At 46.6% G+C, this 23,972-nt stretch overlaps 1 protein-coding gene across 3 annotated transcripts in view; it reads right to left on the bottom strand.

Annotated features, from left to right (window-relative positions):
• ZNF710 (zinc finger protein 710) overlaps positions 1 to 23,145 on the bottom strand; it is a 50,996-nt gene extending 27,851 nt beyond the window's left edge. For all 3 annotated transcript variants that reach the window (XM_073304576.1, XM_073304575.1, XM_073304577.1), the window contains exon 1: positions 22,924 to 23,145. The gene's annotated coding sequence lies outside the window, so the exon portion shown is untranslated. The remainder of the gene's footprint in view (positions 1 to 22,923) is intronic.
• Positions 23,146 to 23,972: the final 827 nt, after the last annotated feature.

The following is a 23,972-nucleotide window of genomic DNA, read 5'->3' as shown; positions in this document are numbered from 1 at the left end:
GGAGGTGGGTGGGGATGGGGAGTCAGTTGCTCCTCTTCTGAGCCCAGTCTTAACACCAAACACCACATTTCAAATGGAGCAGGGAGCAAGGCAGAGCCCCTATAAATCTATAGGCCAAAGCATTTCCATGGAGTTCTCAACATTTGTAAACAATCTGGGGACAGACTTTGTTTATTGTTATTTTGAGAGAGGGAGGGAGGATGGATAAAACTATCCCAGGACTGACCAACCCAGCACTACTGTCTTAGTACGTTCACTTTAAAAGACCCCTAATACAAATCTCTCCCTTGAAAAACAATTTTTGCTTTTAAGTGAAATAAGCAGGGAAAGAAAGACTTTCAAGTTCCTCTTTACTGAAACGACTTCTCTTCTACTCACTCCCTTTCCTCTCTGAAAATAGAAGAGCTATTCAAAAAAGCTGCAAAAAGAAAAAAGGAACTGAATAGAGGAAGGAGGAGAGAAAGAATGGAGCCCCAAGGGGGTGGAGAAAAACAGAATGAAAAGACAGCAAAAGTAAAGAAAAGAGATGAAAAATAAAGGAAGGGGAAAGACAGACAGAGAAGCTTTGAAAAGAAAGAATGCTTCAAGCCTGAATACAGTGTGCATGAAAAAGGAACGCTTGAAAAGAAATAGCCACATGAAATGACCTCTCATTCACAGCCTGTGCCAATCACAACTACAATGGAAATCCTTTCTTCTTTTTTACATTCTCTCTTTTTCCAGCGGGGGCAGAGGAAAAGGGAAGAAAGGAGAGTTAATTCTCAACATACCAGAAAATAAATCTGGTTGTTTCTATTGCAGCAAAAAAAACACTGAGCCACTTTTAAAAATACCCCTGAATAAAATTACACAAGCAGATATGTAAGGAAACAAATGCAATGCTGTACACATATGAGAGGGTTTCTTTAATAAGGATTCTCTCTCAGTTATGCAAAGCTTCCCTCAAATTAAAAGCACGGTGCTTTTCCTAGTAAAATAATGGAACAAATATTCAAAGAAAAAAAATCTGTAAACAACTTGAGAGTAACACAGCCATGAGAAATGCTCAGCACTGGGAGTGGAGAAAGAGCGAGCTTGGCCAGAAAATATGATGGATGCTTTTGACAGAGCTACGAAGTCAGAGATCTGATCCTGAGACATGGTCTGTCAGGATCAGTTCCCATGTATGAAGGGAATGTAGTAGAGGGAATAGAGCTGGACTTTGGTACAGCACTGATACAATAGCTGGACTTTTATTTGCAAAAATTTCTTCCAAAGGGCTTGTGGCTAAGCACTACCACAGCAGCTCCTGGCTGGTGGCCTGGAGACAGAAAAGCAATGCAAAATGGTAACCAAATGAACTGAAGGAAGGTGTCCAGTGTGGCCCTGCATCAGCCAGTGTTAGATCCCACTTTACTCCCAGGCCATCGTTGAAGACATTAAATAAACAAAACATTCTATCTCCAGTGCCCAAGACTGAGGGGTGCACGAACTCTAGTGAGGAGAGAGAAGTAATTAAAAAAGGACACAGAGGTTGTCTACACTAGGAACTTATGTCACTAGAACTACATGGCTCAGAGGTATGGAAAATCTACAACCCTGAGCGACGACCTAGCTGCTGGTGTGCACGGGAGGGCTTCTCCCATCGACACGGCCACAGCCTCTTGGGAGAAGCTCTCCCATCAGTGTAGCTAGCTCCTCACTAAGTGCTACGGGGTGCTGCTGCAGCACTGTCTCCGTAAGTCAGAGGTGTGGAAAGGAAAGAGTCAAACAAGATTCAACTTGGAAAAATATAGTTAATATGCCTAGAGAAAAATAATCCAAAACACAGATCCCAACCAGAGGGAGGGAGGGATCTGGAAAGAAGCGTAGATCTTTGCCTGTTGCAGGTGTGACAACAGACAGCAAATTAGATATGAAGTTACAATGTAATATGGCAGCTTTGGTCAGCATATGAAGAAACAGCCTCATGGAGTACAGAGAGGATAAGTCCATTCTGCAGGGTACTGATGTGCCCAAGCCTGCAGTGGTGCGTCACTTCTGGACACCTCAGTCCCAGAAGGAGACGAATCAATTGGAGGACTCAGAACAAGAATGACTGGGGGCTAAAGGCATCAATTTACAAATAGAAAAGGAGTACTTGTTGCACCTTAGAGACTAACCAATTTATTTGAGCATGAGCTTTCGTGAGCTACAGCTCACTTCATCGGATGCATACCGTGGAAACTGCAGAAGACATTATACACACACAGAGACCATGGAACAATACCTCCTCCCACCCCACTGTCCTGCTGGTAATAGCTTATCTAAAGTGATCATCAAGTTGGGCCATTTCCAGCACAAATCCAGGTTCTCACTCTCTGCCCCCCCACCCCCAAACTCACTCTCCTGCTGGTAATAGCCCATCCAAAGTGACCACTCTCTTCACAATGTGTATGATAATCAAGGTGGGCCATTTCCTGCACAAATCCAGGTTCTCTCACTCCCTCACCCCCCTCCAAAAACCACACACACAAACTCATTCTCCTGCTGGTAATAGCTTATCCAAAGTGACCACTCTCCCTACAATGTGCATGATAATCAAGGTGGGCCATTTCCAGCACAAATCCAGGTTCTCTCACCCCCCACCCCCATACACACACAAACTCACTCTCCTGCTGGTAATAGCTTATCTAAAGTGATCATCATGGAAATGGCCCAACTTGATGATCACTTTAGATAAGCTATTACCAGCAGGACAGTGGGGTGGGAGGAGGTATTGTTTCATGGTCTCTGTGTGTATATAATGTCTTCTGCAGTTTCCACAGTATGCATCCGATGAAGTGAGCTGTAGCACACGAAAGCTCATGCTCAAATAAATTGGTTAGTCTCTAAGGTGCCACAAGTACTCCTTTTCTTTTGCGGATACAGACTAACATGGCTGTTACTCTGAAACCTGTCAATTTACGAATAGAGATCTAAGCAACTACCTCTGTATACCATGGCTAAGCAATAACGAAGGGGAAACTGAAGTCTCCAGCCATCAGTAGCGTGCACAGATCAAGCAAGGAGAGGAACGATTTGCAGTGGTTGGAGAGAGTCTCACTAAGAGCGATGGGATGAAATGGTGGAGTGAAGTGCTACTTCTTCACGCAGACTGCTGCATCCATGATCTCTGCTGCTGCTTCTGCCTCTGCTGTCTCGTGGTGATGGGCTCACCTCCAAATCCACAGATTCACAACTGGACAGCTTAGTTCCCCTTGCCCTCCAATCCTGTATCTCACCCTGAACTGAGTGCATTCAGCAGGGAAAGCCAGCATGCTGATCAGTTAATGGCAGTATGTAATGTGGTTTGCCACCAGCCAGCTAAAGGCCAGGAGGAAGGTGATGGCCAAGGACTGCATCTGGGTTAGCTGATGGAGTTCAGCACATGGAAGGCTGAACAATGGCTGGCCAGGGAGGCTTCCCCCCACACCTCGCAATATTGCCACTTCTGCTGTGAAAGGAAACAGAAAAGCCCACCGTGACCCTGGGACTGACCTCAGCTAGCAGCTGTTCTCAGGTTTGTGCCTTGTGAATAGTTGGTCCTAGAGTTTCAAATATTGCATCACGAGTACCTAAAAGGGCAGACAGTGATATGCTGGTATAGAGCGCACACACCAGCCTTTGGGCCGCAGCCTGGCAAGAGATTACTGATGAGCTGTTCTGCATTTGGTATTCTCGGTCCTTTGCGTTACACCTTTGGAAGTAACCTTAACTGTAATTACCCTGTCCTTTGGGAAGGAGCCAGGTCATGGCTCCTCGGAGCTGCCTCATGAAGTCACCACACCAGGAGGGTCATCGTTTTCTCTCTCCCCTCACTCGACTCCACAGATAAAGTCAGACAACACAGGGAGACAGATGGCTATTGAGGGACCTGCACTGGTGCAGTGCAACAGGGGAGAGGCAGTGCCGTCTAGTGGACAGGGCACTACAAGAGGGGGTTTCTCTCTGTCTCTGCCACCAGCCTATGAAGCGGCCTTGAGCTAGTCATGTCCCTGTTTGTTCTCCCTTTGGCAGTTTGGCCTAGTGAGACTGTAAACTCTCTGGGGCAGGAACTGTTTTTTTTTTACTACGCTTGTACAGCACCTAGCGCATTGAGGCCACTTGGTGCTACCCTACAATTGGAGTGCTTTTCATTTTAACAAGTTAATTAATAGGCCACTGGAGAATCTGTTCCATCCAAAACTTCTAAGAGCTTCAGAAATCAACCACTCTTCATACCCAGGAGCAACAAACCCATTTGCTGACGTTGCTAACTCTGTGGGAGACTCCAGTAGAGGCCCCGCAGAGATGAATCACAGCCCGCAGAGCTGGAGTGGGTGGGGTTGGGCCAAACAGGATTGTGGCTGCAACCTCGCATGCCATGTCGCAACACCACCCAGATTTGGAGCGGGTGGGTGTAGGAACTCCTGAGCCCGGAGCTCAGGCTACTAGTGGGGGGACGGCTTGAGGGGGAAGAACAGGGTTAGCCCCTGTGAATGGAGATCACCAAGGAGAGAGAGGGGCTCATGTTCTGGCTCACCAATTAATTTCCAGTTCAAAAGCTGTAATACTTAGGAGACAGCAACCACCAGTCCCTTGTACTGGTAACTTCCAATGAGTAACTCAAAGACAGCAAAAAGCAAGAGGCTTCTGGGCCTGAAATACAATTATTTTGGAGTGGTCATGATAAGAGCATAAGAACGGCCATGCTGTGAGATGCCAATGGTCCATCTAGCCCAGGATTCTCTCTCTCACAGCAGCCAGCGTCAGATGCTTTGCAGGGAACGAACAGAACAGGGCAATTTATCAAGTGATTCATCCATTGTTGTCTAGTCCCAGCATCTGGTAGTCAGAAGGTTAGGGACACCCAGAGCATGGTGTTGCATCCCTGACCATCCTGGCTAATAGCCATTGGTGGACCTATCTTCCATAAACTTCTCTAATTCTTTTTTGAACCCCGTTATATTTTTGGCCTTCACAAAATCCCCTGGCAATGAGCTCCACAAGTTGACTGTGTTGTGTTTGTTTTAGAGCTGCTGCTTATCAGTTTCATTGGGTGACCCCTGGTTCTTGTGTTGTGTGAAAAGTCTTCTGAAAAATCCTTTATTGGTGGAAGTGTGTTGAAAACAAACCCTAACCAACAGAGAGAAGACACTGTTTCAGTTCCCCAGCGAGCTAGCACACCACTGTATGGCAAAAAGGGGGAACCAATGGATACAGTGTATTTAGATTTCAGAAAGCCTTTGACAAGGTCCCTCACCAAAGGCTCTTAAGCAAAGCAGGCAGTCATGAGATAAGAGGGAAGGTTCTCTCATGGATTGGTAACTGGTTAAAAGATAGGAAACAAAGGATAGGAATAAATGGTCCATTTTCAGAATGGAGAGAGGTAAATACTGGTGTCCCTCAGGGGTCTGTTCTGGGACCAGTCCTATTCAACATATCGATAAATGATCTGGAAAAAGGGGTAAACAGCGAGGTAGCAAAATTTGCAGATGATACAAAACTACTCAAGATAGTTAAGTCCCAGGCCTACTGCGAAGAGCTACAAAAGACTCTCAAAATTGGGTGACTGGGCAATAGAATGGCAGATGAAATTCAATGTTGATAAATGCAAAGTAATGCACATTGGAAAACATAATCCCAACTATACACATGAAATGATGGGGTCTAAACTGGCTGTTACCACTCAAGAAAGATCTTGGAGTCAGTGTGGACAGTTCTCTGAAAACATCCACTCAATGTGTGGCGGCAGTCAAAAAAGCTAACAACGTTGGGAATCATTAAGAAAGGGATCGATAAGACAGAAAATATCATATTGCTTCTTTATAAATCCATGGTACGCCCTTGAATACTGTGTGCAGATGTGAAAAAAAGATTTGTTGGAATTGGAAAAGGTTCAGAAAAGGGCAACAAAATTATTAGGGGTGTGGAACGGCTGCTGTATGAGGAGAGATTAATAAGTGACTTTTGAGCTTGGAAGAGAGACGACTAAGGGGGGATATGAAAGAGGTCTATAAAATCAGGACTGATGTGGAGAAAGTAAACAATGAAGTGTTATTTACTCCTTCTCATAACACAAGAACTAGGGATCACCAAATGGAATTAACAGACAGCAAGTTTAAAACAAGAGGAAGTATTTCTTCACACAGCGCACAGTCAACCTGTGGAACTCCTTGCCAGAAGATGTTGTGAAGGCCAAGACAGGGCTCAAAAAAGAACTAGATAGCCATTGATGGACATATCCTCCATGAATTTATTAGCCAGGATAGGCAGGGATGGTGTCCCTAGCCTCTGTTTGCCAGAAGCTGGGAATAAGCAACAAGGGATGGATCACTTGATTATTCCCTGTTCTGTTCACTCCCTCTGCGGCACCTGGCATTGGCCACTGTCAGAAGACAGGGATACTGGGCTAGATGGACCTTTGGTCTGACCCAGTCTGGCTGTTCTGATATTCTTATGCTTTATAGCCTAGAACCTACAGTCCTAATGCAGTCCAAACTCTGATTGCCTGCAGTGGGAATTTTTACTGCACAGAGAGAGTGCAAGATTAGGCCTAATTTACATCAGCATGAAAGAACTAAGGGAGGCCTTATGCCAAAGGAAAGAACAGAGATGTTCCATGCTCCAGTGGCCCTTCCAGAGATGCTTGCAAACAGACTCCTCACAGAGCAGCTCCCTTTATAAGCTCAGAGACTCATATTGGTAATAGGCAGGAGCTTTCTACCTTCTGCATTTAAGACCAAACCACATGTTGTTATGCATACAAATGCCCAGAGATGCAGTAAGCCAGGATTTGGCCTTCCATAAAGGCAAACATGCCAATGACAGTACAGTCTCCCGAAGAATCCACCAGCCAATGGGAGCAGGAGGCAGCCAAGAAGCAGGCAATCACTTCTCAACTCAGTCTAAACTGTCCCCAGGCACAAGGAGGATGAGCTAGAGAGGGATCGCCAAAGAGATAATCAGACGTACTGAGTTCAGATTACGAACAGGAACATTTAAACTGACAGTCTTCCTGGTGGGGAGAGCAATTAGATTATGGGGAATGAATAATCTGAATAATTCTCTCCTACCACTGCTCCAAACCAACTTGAAACTTACTGGCCCTATCTGCTCCCCTACTCAAATATTCCTTGGAACCAAGTGGCTCAGTGAGCCACCAGCTAGAATCTTTGAAGGCTTACATTTAGCTGCAGTCCACAGGTAATTCATAATACCTGGAAGGCCCTAGAGTTTGCTGTGGGAATACTCCTTTGGTATTGACAGTAACAGCATTAATACTGTCGAGTTTGTTAGAAGTTCAGGTGGTGTTGACAACTACATCGTTCAACAACTCCGTTCTCATTCCATTTTATTGTATCACTGGTGTAAAGTCTAATCCAATGTTACACCAAATATCTGCAGCGTTCAAGGGTTTTGCTGCAAGTTACTATAATAAGTCCCACTACAATAAAGGGATCGTCTTCAGAAAAACAGCAAGCAGGAAATGCACCTCTTAAAATGGAATAAGCAAATGTCCTTTCTGTGACAACAAAGAGTCCAGAGAATAAAACTCGGACAAAAGCTACGTCTGTCACAGGAGGAATCCTGAAAACGACAAAAGAAAAGGGCTCTAGTTTCCTAATTTAATACCTGTCTGTAGTGGAGTGAAACCCTCAGAACTTCCACTCCACTAAGCGCCCCACAGTTCCCATGTGTACGAGAGAGGCACAGATGAAGCAGTCAAAGGAAGTGGTGCATTCATAGCCCATGTGTGCGGCAGAACGAAGAGGCCTTCCACCGGCCTGCACAGGCCAGCACAGAGCGGGTCAGGGAGGCCACTGGGTCCTTTCATACACCGATCCATAATCATCTCCGTCTTTGACTGGTGGGGCATCTGAACAGAATACTGTGCCAACTGTCCTGGATGCATTTTATAACCTATTTTTGTCGTTCGAATCTTGAGACATCAAACCAACCTGTAGAATACAACTGCTTTGCTCCTCAAGGGATGTGAAGTATCAATCCACCACCACCCAGCACATTCTGAAAACACTTCTAGAAAGGATGTTGGTTCGTACAGTGGAAAATCCAATGGCTGGCTTAGGTTCATGGGGATCAGCTCCCAGGGTGGGAAATTTTTATTGTTATTTAAATTGTTACAAATATATTATAACACATTACAAATGTTTTAAGGTTTCTCTTGTCTGTATATGTGCTTACATGTAAACGCTGGGGATACTAAGTATGAGCAATTCTTGGTATCTTCTGAACTTAGAGGAACAGCGTGACCCTTGTGAGTACAATTACTGTGACTGTGTGCACAGGTTTTAAAAGATCAGTCTCTGCCTCTCTCTCTGGCATTGAAGGAGGCCTTATAAATACACAGAATATCCAACTGCAGAAATCATTTGCTTGTGCGTGCACCTTGCTGATAATCATGAAATAAAACCATTCATAAATCAAACACCTACGGTCTTCAGCAGATGAGCTCCAAAATGATCTTACTGGGGTTCCATAAAACATGCTGAATGAGCGAAGAATACAACTGGGAAAGACAAGAATGAGTCCAACCCTCCTCGTTTAATTCTGTGACCCAAGAGGTTCCTTTCAATTTTACCATCTATGATTCTGTCTTCTCCAAAGGAATTTCTCTTGAGTGCCACAAGAGCCTATGAATTCAGAGCCCAGTTCTGCTTCTCTTACACCGAGTAGCAGTTCCATGACTTTTAAGGTTAGTGTCTACTCACACGGTAAAGTGCAACTCATAAATACAGGTCTTAAATAATAAATGCCTGGCCAAGGAGAAAACATTGTTGACTCTCTAAACTGAAGGACAGCAGGACAAGTGAGGCAGGCACTAGTCAATTCATTCCTGACAATAATCGTTACCCATTTCAGGTCAAGTGGTTTGCATTGCACCACAATACATTAGTATTCATCTTTTAAAATTAACCCTTTTCAAGTAAGAAAGCTCAAAAGTGGAAAGGCTTCTATCAGGGATCATAGGAAGAGTTCAATAATCTTTGCTTCTTCATATTCCATCTGGAAACTATAAACACCTACCCACAATCCATCATCATTCAAATTACAATCAGCACTTCCGAGAAAGGCAACTACTTAGCTAGAACCCGTCCTGGAAATCTGCACAGCACGTTGGTGTTTTCCTAAAAAGATCCTTGAGGCAGTCTGGGAAGAACAAGAGAAAAACCCTGCCCCACTACAGAGGGGACAGGTGTCTGACTGCTTGCTCTTTCAGCCCTGCTATGCTGAACTAGTGTGCCCAACTTTCTACTCTGAATAATTCTAGACTATTAAAGCTTATGTTGTGGACATGTCTGTATTAAAAAATGGGACAGCTACAATAGAGGCTTAATGGAATTGTGCTGGAAAGATGGGAGAAAGGAAACTAGAGAGAGAAAGTGTCAAAGTGACAGCACGTTAGAGAAGAGCTAGCATCCATCTAGAAAGAGAGTAACAGAGTATTAAATTTTAAACAAAGACCTCCCCAAGGGAAAACATCCAAATGCCCTCCTGCAGCTTGCTCCTTTTATTTCCAGTGCTGTTAGCTGCAAGCTCACAGAAACCGAAACGTTCTTAATCTCAAGAGTTAGAAAAAAAATCCACAGAGCAGCTGGTATGTTGGCTCTCTGCAGGGGATACTGCTCCCCCAAAATTTCCAGCACCACCACCATTTCACCACTGAATGGCCAGGGAATAAGCCCAGGCTTTTGACTCATGTCTTCCTGGATGAATAGGGTGCTGGGCCACTGGTCACTAGATGGGATGTTAGGAGAAACAAAGGGAGGGCTTGGGGGAAAATATATATATATATATATATATATATAAAAAAGGAAGAGAGGGGAGAGACAGTCTATTGAAATGAAGGAAAATATAGACAAGCAGTAAATGTCAGTCAGTGGAAAGGAAAAATGGCAAAGGGAGAAACTGTCTGGAGCCTTGGAGCACATACATACAAACATTTGCTACCAAGAAACAGGAAAGATAAATGTAGAACAAGCAAGCATTTATCCTTCTGTAATTCTATCACTCCTTCCTCCCTCTTTCTCGGGAACTCACTAGATCACCTATGAATATGAACTGCAGGTGGACTTCAAGCCTGCCCGGTTTCTGGATGCCATAGGCTGGGCCTTGATATTTAGCCAAACTTGGAGACACCACGATTTTGGTGCATGAAAATTACCCATAAAAACAAAGCAGATGATTGTGCTGGCCTTGGTTTAGGAGAGGAACTGCAACACTTCTCTAAGAGAGGATGTTTAAGATTTCAAATAATTAACTAACAGTGTGCCTTAAGACTTAAAACAAGCCAAGTTTTTAATTTTTAAACAAGACATTTATTAATGTACCCATCAAGACCCAAGGTCAGAATTCTTGGTTTCCCTGAAACGACGGTATCGGAAGCTGCTGGGTCAGGTGGATCACGGACCAGCAGCAAGCTGGGTTTGGGGGTGCCCAGTTGCCTGGAAGGAGAAGAGCTTCAGCCTTGAGGAGCGGAGATAAAGCTCCTGAAAGGGAGCCTGCTCCCAGGCCCAACCATATTTTAAAAAGGCCAGGGGCCACAATCAAAACATGGGGGCAGATTTTGTCCTGCCCCCTTTATGCTACCCAGGGGCCAAAGGAGTGGAAACCTTCCCATCCTCTGTGTGAGGGAGTCCCCAGTGGGCACAGAGCCACAAAAGGTGGCTTACATGCCTTCCTGCCCACAGCGCTTGGTGCAGAGCCCAAATCTGGGACGAATGGACAGAGCAGACTACACAACGGCTCTCTCCATGGAGTGCATGGTCACTTTGGAGACCACAGCCAGCTGGCAGAAGTCAGAGCACCCCCAGCCTACACTCATGGCTGCAGCAGAGAATCAGGGCACCAGACTAGCTGTTGTTTCTCAGCATTGCTCCTTCTGGGTGACTGGGTGGGAGAGAGAAGCCACCCTTCTAGGTTCCTCTCCTGCTTTCCTGAGAGCTCCAACAACCCTGCCATGCAGCAAGTTCTCCTGGGGAACCACTAAGCAGATGCACAAGGAAGAGGCAACTGTTGCTCAGAGAACTATCAGTTCTCACCAACTAGCTGCTCCTGAGGCTGCAGGGGAAGTGATCCTATTGGGATCCAGGTTCCGCCTGCCCACTGCTAAAGGGCCCCCCCCGCCCCTCAGCCTAAGGGGAGGATCCACAGGACCTGGAAGCCAAGTGATTCCAGGGGACAACTAATGAAATAACAAGGACAGGAGTGCAGTCAAAGGGTCAAACGAAGGGAACCTGACGGGGACACGGAGCAGAGAACCCCGGACAGTGCCCACTGCTCCTCAAAGGCATCAAGGGAGCCAACGGACGCCGCCCAGAGGAACTCTGTCCGTATGTGTGAACGGACGGAGGATCGGAAATAGGCCCCACAGTCACAGGAGGCCCTGTCGACCAACCTCCTCTCCCTGGTTTTATAGATGCAAGGGAAGTGATGGGAGGCAGTTGGACTCATTCAAACACTTGGTTTAAAAATTACAGGGTGTGGCTCAGAAAACACTTCAATTAATAATCAAATTTGTATTTTCTTCTCCATATTGTCACCCGCAAGGGGCAGAGGTTGGACATCACTGATATAAAGAAAGGGGAGGTCAGTGTTGTCATCAACTGGTGCATGAGACACAGGTAGGTCAGATTATGGTCAGATTGTGATAGGCTTTAAAAACAAAAAAGTTCCTGCTTAGCTTTGCGTGATGCTAAAGGTGAACATCAGATAAGCTAAATCCAACCTTCACTTGCCCGGCTATCCCTTAGAAGCCATTATCGTCCAGCAATGAGAGCCAACTTCTATACTTACCAGATCACTGACCTTCGGCTAATGGCGGATTCATTTTCTGTTTACCAAGCCAGAGAGTCATGCATATATATAGCAAATCCATTGAAAGGTCTCAGGAAATTTTCACTGGGGTGTGTGAATCAAAAACCTTTTCCTATGCATGTATGTTAACCAGTCTGTATAATAAAGAGTTTATCATGGGAGGGAGTTAATACAGTTTAGGGAAAAAATTAAAAAGGTCTAAAAGCAAAATTCAGAATGTCGTTTTTTTAAATGGCCAAACATAAAAGAATTGTGATGAAGATGACAAGTTTATTTTGGGGATACATTTTATAAACAAAATTACTGCCTTTACACAACCAAGTCATAAATTTCTGAAAGCAGGAGTCTTAATGGATAACATGGAAACCCTTAACCAAAAGCAGCAAGAACCACGGTAAGGAAAACAGCAACACACCATGAGAACAAGTGGAACACCAGAGGAAGAATCTTTGAAATGTGTAGATCTCTGGCACACATTGTGTAGATCTAGTCAGAAAAACCTCAGAGGCACGGAGGCCTGACTCAGGGAGCATCAAGAAGAGATGAAGAAAAGAAAAAGGATTTATTGAACTTTATCACTGTATGACAACCATGTAATGACCTAACTTGCATTAAGAGACTTTGTTGTGTAACTGTTGAAGAGAACACTGACAAAATAATACAAACCAAACTTATGTGCATCTGTTTGAGTTCTCTCCCCTGAAGAGGTCAGATTAGACAGCAGCTAGAGTCCGAAAATGGTCATATGCCATACATTTCCAAACTACAATAGGGGTTTTATTCTGATTCTTAAATATATTAAAGTACAAGTTCTCTCTCTAAAACAAATACCAAATAAATTCTCTAACACACACCAACGTCTACCAGAAAACACAAGTGATCTGTACAAGAGAGCAGATAGCTTTGTAATGCTTTTAGACATGAAATTCTTCCCTAGACCCTACAAATTACAGCCAGGTATCAATTATGTCTGGCCAGCATGCCAAGCTACCTTCACAGTCTCTCCCAACACCAGTGTGAATTAAACTGTGCTCAATAAAGTAAGAAATCTGCATGACAGAGCCAGATTTTCAAGTATAAAATCAATGAGCATGTACAAACATAGCTGCCTACCACCTCGCCTTGATAAATAAGTTCTTCCCCAAACCATCTCCTAATTAGAAGAAATTCGCATGGAAAGATAGTCTTGTCTTCAGGCTCTGGAGAAGATTCCAGACCGATAAAGTGCAAAGAACCTTTGACCCTGAAGCTTCTCTCCCCATACGACAGAGAGGCAGCGGTACACAGGCTCCAGCTGGCTCCCTCTCTCAGGCAGGACAGCGCTGCGGCCAGGTCCCTACAAACTAACGCTTTTCCCAACTCACGTTAAGAGTTAGATTCAAACTGACGGAAAACGAGGTTGCCATGAAACTCCAGTTCCAGCCCAGCCCAGCCCTTTGTCCCTGGCTATCAGCATCATCTGCATACAGTGCCATAGATGTTCAAGGATTGGCAGGAGCCAAGATCAGAATTTGCCATTATGTTCCAGGTTCACTTTGACACATGGACCCACACTGGGGGTGTGTGCGCATTCATTAACAGTGAACGGGCACCAGTTTAAGGAGGGAGTTTTATTTTTTAACTGTAATATGTAAAAGGAAAACCACCACCCCTGGAAGCATGTGACCCCACCAAACAGACCCCAACGGCACATCTGGCAGAGTAATTCTGTATTAAGAGCCCCAAGAACTTCCAGAACTTAAAGAAAAAAAACAAGGGAGCAGCAGGTACTGTCAGGCCCAGTTACATTCCTAGAGTCCTAGGGCACATTTGGGTCACTAATAACCAGCTTCATGCCTCTCCTAATCCCAGTGTGACTTTCAGGGCCAGCAGCCACTTTCCTTCTGAAATACCTTGGGAAAACAGGTGTCTCAGACACCCTCCTCTTCTGGTTTCAAACCAACCTTTTAACTGTTCTCTCCAGGCCATTTCTGGTGGAGGCTTTACATCTTCTCCATGGCCATCTACCCAAAGAAGTCACAAGATCCAGTCCTTTACCCGCTTTTCGTCATCAGGGATCCTGCTTTATTAGCTTCAAACTTACACATCATTTACATGTGAGCAACACACAATACTACACTTCCCTCAGATGACAGAAAGATCCAAGAATGCCCTCTCTACCTGCCTTGACTGCCAGCACCCGGGCATGACTGGAATTCCTACAGCCAAATGCATCCAAGACTGAAGTCCTTATGTCTGACTTCACAATCATTTTTCTGAATTCACACCTGAAGTCCCCTACATCACAATAGAAGTGTTCACTATCTTTGACCCAAACTTTCATTTTCCTTCCATATTTCCTTTGTCGAAAGGTGCTCATCACCAGCATTGGGGGACACTGCCAGGATTTGTCATTGTCTCTCCCTGTTGAAATCTGTTTAAATTTTCCACCATGACTTCTGCAGTTCCATTTTTTAACTGCCTTCCTATATTGCTACTCAACTTCAGGGGCCTGCAACGTTGTGGGCAGAGTAATCTCTTGCTACAGGAAGTGGGATCAGCATTCATTAGCTTCCCATCAATTTCCAAATGGATTTGGAGATGGTATGATTTCCAAGAAGCTCCAAGGAGCTGACGACTTCTGACCTCATACCCATCTACTCCCTGTTCAGTCAACTCCTCCATTGTTGGTTTCTTCTCCATCAGCTCCTTCACCACATTTAAAGAAGGGCCCGTGACTTATCACTTGTCCGGTATCTGGAACTCTCCCACTGAGACAGTGAATAACTTCCCCTTCTACCCCTACTAATTTAAGTAATCATTATGTGAAGGGTAACTGTCGCAGGTGTTAAGTTATCATCATGAGAGGTGCAGACCAATTCTGTGTGTGAGTGTGAGTCCCCTAGAGGACAGCCATGAAAATAAGATGCAGAACCACAAGTACAAACAGTCACTGATTTGTTTGACAAATAATGCTGGAGGGTCTGCACTTTCACTAAGTCTGTAGCTCTCAACCTTCAACATACAAACACCCCTTTTTCCTAATGTGGCTCCTGCAGAATTCCCCTCCCAGCTAGCTGGGATCTAGCTTCCACTTCCATTCAGCAAGATGGGAAGGGCAGAGTGGCTGTGGCCCTGACACCCATTCATAGATATTCAGGCCAGAAGGGACCATTAGGTAGTCTAGCCTGACCTCCTGTACAACACAGGCCATTACAGTCACCCAGTTACCCCTGCACTGAGCCCAATCATTTGTGTTTGACTAAAGCGTAGCTTCCAGAAAGAGACAGTCTGCAGATCTTCAGATCAAGGGAGGGAGAAGCCACCTCTTCCTGTGGTGGTTTGTTCCCATGCTCAGTCACCCTCAAGCTTAAAATTTGTGCCTGGTTTTAATGTAGCTTTGTCCCAGCCATTGAACCCTGTTCTGCCTTTCCCCACTCAGCAAAGGAGCACGTCCGTGCCCAGCATTTACTCCCAGGAAAGGTACTTTCACCCTAATCCAGTTACCTCTCACTCTTCTTTTTGGATGAACTGAACAGATGGAGCTTGTTAAGTTTCTCACTGAAAGGCATTTCTTCCAACACTTGAATAATTTTTCTGGCTCCTCTCTGCACCCTCTCCAATTTTTCCAACATCCTTTAGAAGTGTGGACACCAGAGCTGGACGCAGTGTTCCAGGGTTGGTCTCATCAGTTCCATCTACAGAGGTAATCACCACCTCCCTTCTCCTGTTGCTCGTCTACTCTGTCCCCTAAAACCTTTCTGGAGTTACTGCTCTCCAGGATACAGGCCCCCATTCTGTAGGTATGGCTGGCATTCTGTGTTCCTGGATGGACAACTTTGCGTCTGGCTTTATTAACACACATTTTGTTTGAATGGGCCCAGCTTATCAAGCGAGCCACTCTCTAGGACTGCCTTGTCCTCATTATTTACCACGCTGTCATTCTATGCATCATCCACAAATTTTTTTAGCAGTGATTTTATATTTACTTTCAGATCATTGATGAAAACATTGATCATCACCAGGACATAGTACCTACGCCTATGCAACCTCTCTAGAAACACCCCCATGATGGCTCCCCATTGGCAATTACCTTTGAAAAACTCTGACTGATTGATGTCAATCTATTTAACAGATGCATGACTGATATCACATGCTAATTTTTTAATCAGAACATCTTGAGGTATAAAGTCAAACACCTTACAAAAGTCTAAATATGTTACATCTATGTAGTTACCTTTCTCTGATTGAGACTCTCTGCCCTAAGTAATGGGCCACTGCAGATCACATATCTGCTTTTGCTTGTCACAATCCCTTTCCTACAGTAAACATGCTTATTCTAGGTTTTTGGAGCTGCCCAGGTTTCCTTTTAAATGTAAGCTCCCCCTGCAAACCCAAAAACACCTTTTAGCTCAAAGAGCTCTCCACAGCAAATCCAGAATGGCAGAGTTTCATAGAAAGATAGGAATTACCAGACTAGATCAGACCTGAGGTCCACCTAGTTCAGTATCCTGTCCCAGAGTATCTAGAACCAGATGCTTCAAAGGACAGTGCAAGAACCCTACAGCAGACAGATGTCTATGGGATAATCTGCCTGCCCGCTGACACCCCCATTCCCCTCAAAAAAGGTCTCATCCTGATCTGCAATAGTTACAGATGGTCATTAAACCTTATGCATCAAGACTTAAGACAAACATTTCGGAAGGGACAGGAGTTATGACAAGTCTGGATATTCATGTCAATGTTCAATCACCTTTAAGTTCTTGGCCTCAACGACTTCCTATGGCAGTTAGTTCCACAATCACACACCGTGTAAAAAAGTATTTTCTTTTATCGATTGTGAATTTCCCACTTTCAATTTCTTTGACTGTTCCCTTCTTCTTTACAATCTGTATTAATGAGAGCTTTCCCTAGGCCTCTGATCATTCTAATTGCTCTTCTCTGAAGCCCCTCTACTTCTGCAATATCCTATTTCAGATGGAGTGACCAACACAGCACAGAGTATCCAGATGAAATTGGAGATATATATATATATATATAAAGGCATTATGATATTTTTAGTATTATTTTCTATCCCATTTCCTATGCACTCTAACATTGTTTTAGTCTTGACTACAATTGCAAATTACACAGAAGTTTTTATTGAGCTGTCCACAATGACATCCAGGTCACTGTCTTAGGTTGATACAGTTAATTTAGGAACTTACAAGGTGATGAAAAGTTAAACTTTCTCTCCAATGTGCATTATTTCTCATTTATCAAAATTAAATTTCATCTAGCTTGTATAGGTCTCACTCTAGTTCCTCACAAACCTCTCTAGTCCTAACTAACCTTCACTTTGTGTAACCTATACATTCTGTCACCTCACTGCACCCCACCTTTCCAGATAATTAACAAACATAATAAACACAGGACCTTACAGACTCCTCTCTTAACCTTTGGCCATGATGAAAACTGACCATTTAATCCTACTTGTTGCTTTCTGTCTCCTAGCCATTTTTTGATCCCTGACAACTTTGCCTCTTCCCACACGAGACTACTGAAGTTGTCATCGTGGGGTGTCTTCTCAGAGGCCCTTTGGAAATCTAAATATATTATGACAGGTTTCAGAGTAACAGCCGTGTTAGTCTGTATTCGCAAAAAGAAAAGGAGTACTTGTGGCACCTTAGAGACTAACCAATTTATTTGAGCATGAGCTTTCAAGTGAGCTACAGCTCACTTCATCGATGAAGTGAGCTGTAGCTCATGAAAGCTCATGCTCAAATAAATTGGTTAGTCTCTAAGGTGCCACAAGTACTCCTTTAAATATATTATGTTAATTGGTTCTCCTTCATCCACTACTTTCTTGACATGTTCAAAGAATTCTAAGAGATTAGTGAGACACTATTTTCCTTTGTGGAATACATGCTGGTTAGACCCTATCAGATCATGATCTTCCAGGTGTTTTGTTATTCACTGCCAATTAACCCAATTTGCCAGGTGCAGATGTAAGGCTCATAGGCCTATAATTCCCTGGATTTCTCCTACAGCCTTTTTAAGTTGTGGGTGCAATACTTGCTACCTTCCAATTCTCTGGAACAGTGGCTGTTTTTAAATTAAAGATTGAATAATTTTGTTGGTAGCTACTTCTACTACTTCCTAGTTATGTTCCTTCAGAACCCATGGATGGACCATCTGGGCCTGGTGACTTATCGCATTTTAAATTATCAGTTTGCTCCAGCACTAGTATTTCAGTCACCTCAATCTCTCAGAGCACTTCATCTTTGTGACCAGGAAACAGTTTTTCAAGAACCCAGGTGAACTTCCTGTGTGCTCTTTTTTTTCCCCCTACACTTGAGAACATTTCAGACACTGTCCCTCTACTGTAGCCTCTCTACAGTAAGACCAGAGGTGGCCTGAAAAGAGGGGAGGGAGGGCAGGTTGTGTGGAGGTGGAGGGAAAGGAGAGCTTCTTTACAATGTTCAGAGGTTGAGGACGCCTGACATTTAAAAAAGAAGAAAAGAAAAGTTGTTGTCCCCCGTCCCTCCCCCCGCTGTTTTTTTCCCCCTCCAGCGGGCATGGAGGTTGTCTCCTCTCTTTGGCCTGGGGGACACTATAGAAAAGTTGAGAAATCAAAGGATTATGTTGCCCCAAGTGCTAGGGAAGTGAAACCTGAACAGTTAAGGAGGAAATGGATTTTTAGTTAGAATTTTTTTAAAACTTTGTTTTTTAACCCTTATTTTAAACTCAGCTTATTCTGACTGAAACTGGTGGGAGCAAAGTTCTCCTTATTGAAGATTCAACACTACTCCTGGACTTAAAGGCTGAGAAACCTCAAACTCCAATGCTCTTGGTCTCCAAGCTAACTGTCGTCAAAATTAGGGAAGACAAGAATATGACACCTTTAAAATAAGCTTCTCTTCGGGGAAAAAGTGTATCTAAAAATAGGAGAAAGTGAATCAGGCCAACTTATTACAGTCTAACCACTATTGTGCCCATCACAGTCAGTTTGGGGAAGGGGAGAGCACAGAGTGCAGCCAATTAGGGTTAAAGGGAGGGAATGTGGCAGACCAGAATAAGAAAGAAAAGGTAAAAGCTCTATAAGTGCCACTTGGAATACACCGTCTGTCCCCAAATCCATAGCTTGAGATGAAGGGAACACCCTTGATGTGCCCCCTAGGTTGGAATGCTGCGCAGCAGCCAGGCTCTTGGGTCTCTGCCTCAAACAAGACAAATAAAAGACCCACTAGCAGCTACATAAAAGGTGTATCCAAAAGAGACCCAAACTAGAACTTTTAGAAAGTTTATTTATAGTGCAGTAGAACTTACAGGCCAAGTAGGTCAGGCCCCCATTATGCTAGATGTGACAGATATGGCAATTTCCTGCAATATCCTTGAAAAAAAAATGTATTAAGTTTAATCATCTTTGGAGTTCACTGTATTAAATGCAAAAGTTCTGTATGATTGTGAGCCCTGGGAAATGTTATGAACTTCAAAGGACTATATTGAACAACGGGCCAGACAACAGGCTTTCGAACAAACAGTGTCAGGTGGTTTGCCTGGGAAATCCCAATGGGGAGATGATTGCAAATTTCTCACCTCTGATTATGCAAAAAACCCCAGTCTTTTGAAGCTACACCCTGAGGAAGGAATCACTGTCTGCTGATTTCCTGTTCCTGGAACCCAAAAAACAAAGGCCCAAACTGCATAAAGGAAAGATTAACCAATGCATGGGCATGCTTGTTCTAAAAGAATGCTATTCTGAGCTTGTAATCACAGAAAACCCTCCTGGTGGGGTTTGAAGGACTGACTCCTACCAGAGCCTCTGATGGGGTTGGCGAGATATCCGGTAAGCTTATTAGCATGCGTGTAGACCCCTTTATTGTTTTAATGTTTTCTCTGTAATGCTTTCACCGTGCTTGCTCAGAAATAGCTGTGTTGTAACTCAGGCCAGGTCTACATTACAAACCATTATCAGGATAACTACATCGCTTGGGGTGTAAAAAAACTACACCCTGAACGACAGTTATACCCGGCTGTGTCGATGGAAGAGCTTCTCCTGTTGACGTAGCTGCCGCCTTGCAGGGAAGTGAGTTAACTGTACTGAGGGGAGAAGCTCTCCCGTCAGCATAGTAACATCTTCACTAAAGCATTCCCACAGCACTGCTGCAGCACTGTGTGTTAAGACAAACCCTTAAGTTGAGCAATTACCTTGTTCATAGCCTTCGAAGAGTGAGCAAAGTGCAGGCGCTGGCCTGCTTAGGCAGCCTGGCTTGCTGGGAATAACAGTGTAGGTAGGGAACTGTGCACCCTGGGGAAAATCATGTCAGGAGGGAGAAACACAGGATCTCCGCCCCAGAGAGAGGACAGCTGGGGAGCCAGAAGCCTAGAAGTGGGCGCCCTTACTGGACTGCAGAGGTGGTGACATCACACACTGAACAAACGTGTAGAAAATGACAGTCTCTCTCTGAAATAGCATCCAGTCTAAAAGCCAAGACATAACAGGTGGACCAGCGAAAGAACTGGGTTGGGGAGTGGGAAGAGGCAGACAGGGTAGCAAGAACAGAAGAGTTAGCGCAATTCCTAGTCAGAGTAATAATGGCAACTCACCCACCTACACTAGCCTATTCTTTTTATTATGGTCCCAATTTGGCAAGGGACTGAAGCACGTGCCTAACTTTAAGCATATGATTAGTTCAATTGAAGTTAACAGGACTGTGCTACAGTTAGGCATGTGTTAAAGTACCTTTCTGAATTAGGGCCTAAGTCTCAATATAAAATTAATATGAAAAAAACGATCACATTGATCAACATATGGAATGTTTGTCTCACTTAGCAGCAAACGTCCTGAAATAATCACTCTGGCTCATGCACAAATAGCCCATTGCCTATTCATTAGCACAATGCTGCTGACTCTCTCATTCATCCCGTCTCTGAGGGGTATTTACTAAACTGGTTTACAAATTACAATCCCTTTATACTTTTTAGTCTAATAAAATTAAAACTACATCATAACGATTAAACAGAACACAAACAAGGCGAAAAGCTGTCCTGTTTGGTGAAGAAACAATTTAACTTGCATACAGTTTGTAATAATACTTAAGTTATCTATTTTTCTTTAACCTTGCATATGGAAAGAATGTGTTATCTGTATTTATGGAGCCAATCAGTCTAGCATATTCAGAAAATGGGAACCAGGTTGCAAGATGGCCATATGTATTTAGCCGGCAGTTGTGGAGATTTTCCATTGGAAGGGTATTCCTCACTTTTTTTTGTTTAAATCATTTCTCTAGAATGGAGAGAGGGGCACGTCCATTTCTTTGCCAGAAGGATTTTCATTGCCACAATCAGGTGCAAATACAGCTCCATACATTGTCTGATCAAAAGAATTTGAGGAAAGACTCCAATAGGAATGTTTCACAAGTCAAGGGGAAGACTAAAATCATAATTAAAAATTGTCCCTTGGTTTGCTGCCAAAATAGGGTTACTTTGAACAGGTCCCCAGGAAATGGTAAAACAAGCTCCTATCCACAATCTTTTCAGAGTTCATCTGGGGATATTTGATTTCTTAGGTCTCCAACTAGCCTAGAATGCAATTTTTAAATGGTTATGCCTAATCCACATTGGCCAGACAAACCACGTTTAAACAGAGTCCACCAGAATCATTGTATAATGGTGTTTAAAATGGATTCTGGTAAAACAGTTTAATCCTTAGCCTGAGGCCTTGGAGCAAATAAACTTAATTCATTTATGCCACAAACAACTTGTCCATTCTGACTGAAGCCTAGAGACTAACCAACCTTCTCTACTTTGTGTTTCCAGGTTTTTTATATTTTAAGAGGAGTTTTAACCTCCCAGAGCTGCACCTTCCGCCTTGACCACCTCTCCCCTCTTGCAACACAATGGGTTTAAATAAAGTCTATTAATTATTATATTCTGTGGAGTGATTACAGGTGATTGTAAGAAGGGAAAGCTCCTCACCATGTGCAATACTTTCCAAAGGAAAGTCACAAAACAAGTTGGTGACCAGTCAGATCAGAGGTCTCATGAACAAAGCCTTTGTGAACTGTAGGGAGATTTTTTTCCTGACATTTTCCAGAAGGCAGGTGAGATCTGTTTGCAATATAAGAGGTGTAGATAAAAGAGGGCGGGCAAGAGTGGGTGGGCGGGCAAGAGTGCAAAAACCTCAAATATTTGCATTAGATGAACCCGACCTATTGAACCAGGCTCTTCCCATCTCTAACTCCCCTGATCGTAGGCACTTTTATAGAACACTAGGCTAGTGACGAGATGATTTTCCCTCCCCTCCGCTGAGCCCAACCCGTAGCCCAGAAGGGTCCTGCCAGCGAGTACCAGGTGCCCCACAGGACACCCTGCTGAGGAGGAAGGCCCAAGAGCAGGTCTGGGGGACCCCGAGGCAGGGCGCCCAGCACACGGGGCTGTGCCATCGGGGGGCTCCAGCCCCCGCCAAGCAGCAGCTAGGGCAAGGGAAGACCCGAGCCACGTCCACATGGGGGCACGGGCGGGCCAGCGGCGCTCGGGGCTCCGGCGCGGCCCCTCTCTCAGCCCGGCCGCCACAGCGAAACCCGGCGAAGCCCGCCGCGCCGGCCCCGGGGGCTTCTCGGCGGGAGAGGGGCCGGCGCCGCGGGCGGAGTTTCCAGGCAGGGCAGCCCGGGCCCCGTCCTCCCCCGGCCGAGCAGGGGCCGGGTCGCTCCCACGGACGGTCTCCGCCGGGGGCCAGGCCGGGCGGGGGTCCAGGCCGGGCGCCGGGGGGGGTCCAGGCCGGGCGCCGGGGGGGGGGCCAGGCCGGGCGCCGGGGGGGGGGCCAGGCCGGGCGCCGGGGGGGGGGCCAGGCCGGGCGCCGGGGGGGGGGGGTCCCGGCCGCCGCCGCCAGGCCCCTGCCCAGCCCCTGCCCCAGGCAGCCGGTCCCCGCCGCGGGCAGCGGCCCCGAGACCGGAGCCCTCCGCGCCCCACGGCGCCTCCCGCCCCCGCCCCACAGCGGCCCGGCCGCGGGCTCAACAGGTCCGGCCCCGGCGCGGGGAACTTGGCGGCCCCACGTGCCCCCCCCGGCCGCCATCTCGGCCCCGGGAGCGGCCCGTCCGAGCGCCCGCGACATGTCGGCGGCCCCGCGCCCCCGCCGGGACTCACCCCGGGCTGGCGACGCGGGTCCCTGCTCCGGCCGCCCCGGCCCGCTGGCGGCCGCTCCCGGCAGCAGGAAGCGAGGAGCGGGGCCGACGGGAAGGGAGGCAAAGCAGCCGCCGCCGCTCCTCGGCTCCGCTCCCTTTTGTCTCGGCGCCGCCGCCCCGCCCGCTGCCCGCTCCGGCCTCTGCCCGCCGCCCGCTCCGGCCTCTGCCCGCCGCCCAGGGGCTCCCGGGCCGGTCCGCCAGGCGAGCCCCGGGGCGAGCCCCGCCCGCCCGGCCCTCCCGGCTCGCGGGCGGGGGCGGTTTCGTTTCCGACCCAAGTCACGCCCCGCGGGTCCATGCGGACCGGCCGGCCGGGAAGGGCCCGCCGGCCCGGGCCCGCCTGCAGCGAGCCCGCCCGCCCCGGAGGCCGGTCCCCCCGCCCGCCCCGGAGGCCGCGCCCGGAGCCCCTGCGCCAGGCGCGTCTCCGGCTGCTCGCCCTGGCCCTGGGCTCCCGCCGGCCGCGGCGGGCCCGGGGCGTCGGAAAGGCTCGCCTGCGGCCGAGCGGGGCCGCCGGGCAGGGGGGCGCTGCCGCGGGACGGCGCCCCAGGCGCTCGGAGCCCCCTTCCCGCCGGGGCGCGGGCCTGCCGCCCCACGCCTGCCCCACGCGGCCGCGCCGCGGGCTCCCAGAAAGCCCGCACCTCGCCCGCGCAGCGGCTGGCCCCGCATGCCGCCAGGCTGGAGGCCCCCCGACTTTCGCTAGTCCCTTCGTTCTGGGCCACCTCTCTTCCTGTTTCTCCTCTGTCAGGGGCAGTAACGTAACTGGAAGTCAGCTGTGGCTGGGAGCCAGGCAGACTTCACAGCCTGGAGGATTCCTGGTGCTGTGGGGATGACAGGTGGGCATCTCACAGAACCCCACCCACAGGTGCTGGAACTAGGGGTGCAGGGGTGCTGCTGCTGCACCCCCCCAGCTTGAAGCGGTGTCCATTGCACAGAGAGTTTACAGTTTGCTGCAGTGGCTCTCAGCACCCTACTGTACAAATTGTTCCAGCCCCCCTGATCCTACCACTGCAGGGA

This window comes from Lepidochelys kempii, chromosome 10 (genome assembly GCF_965140265.1).
Source record: "Lepidochelys kempii isolate rLepKem1 chromosome 10, rLepKem1.hap2, whole genome shotgun sequence".
Classification (NCBI taxonomy): Eukaryota; Metazoa; Chordata; order Testudines; family Cheloniidae; genus Lepidochelys; species Lepidochelys kempii.
This window is presented reverse-complemented; position numbering and strand designations above follow the sequence as displayed.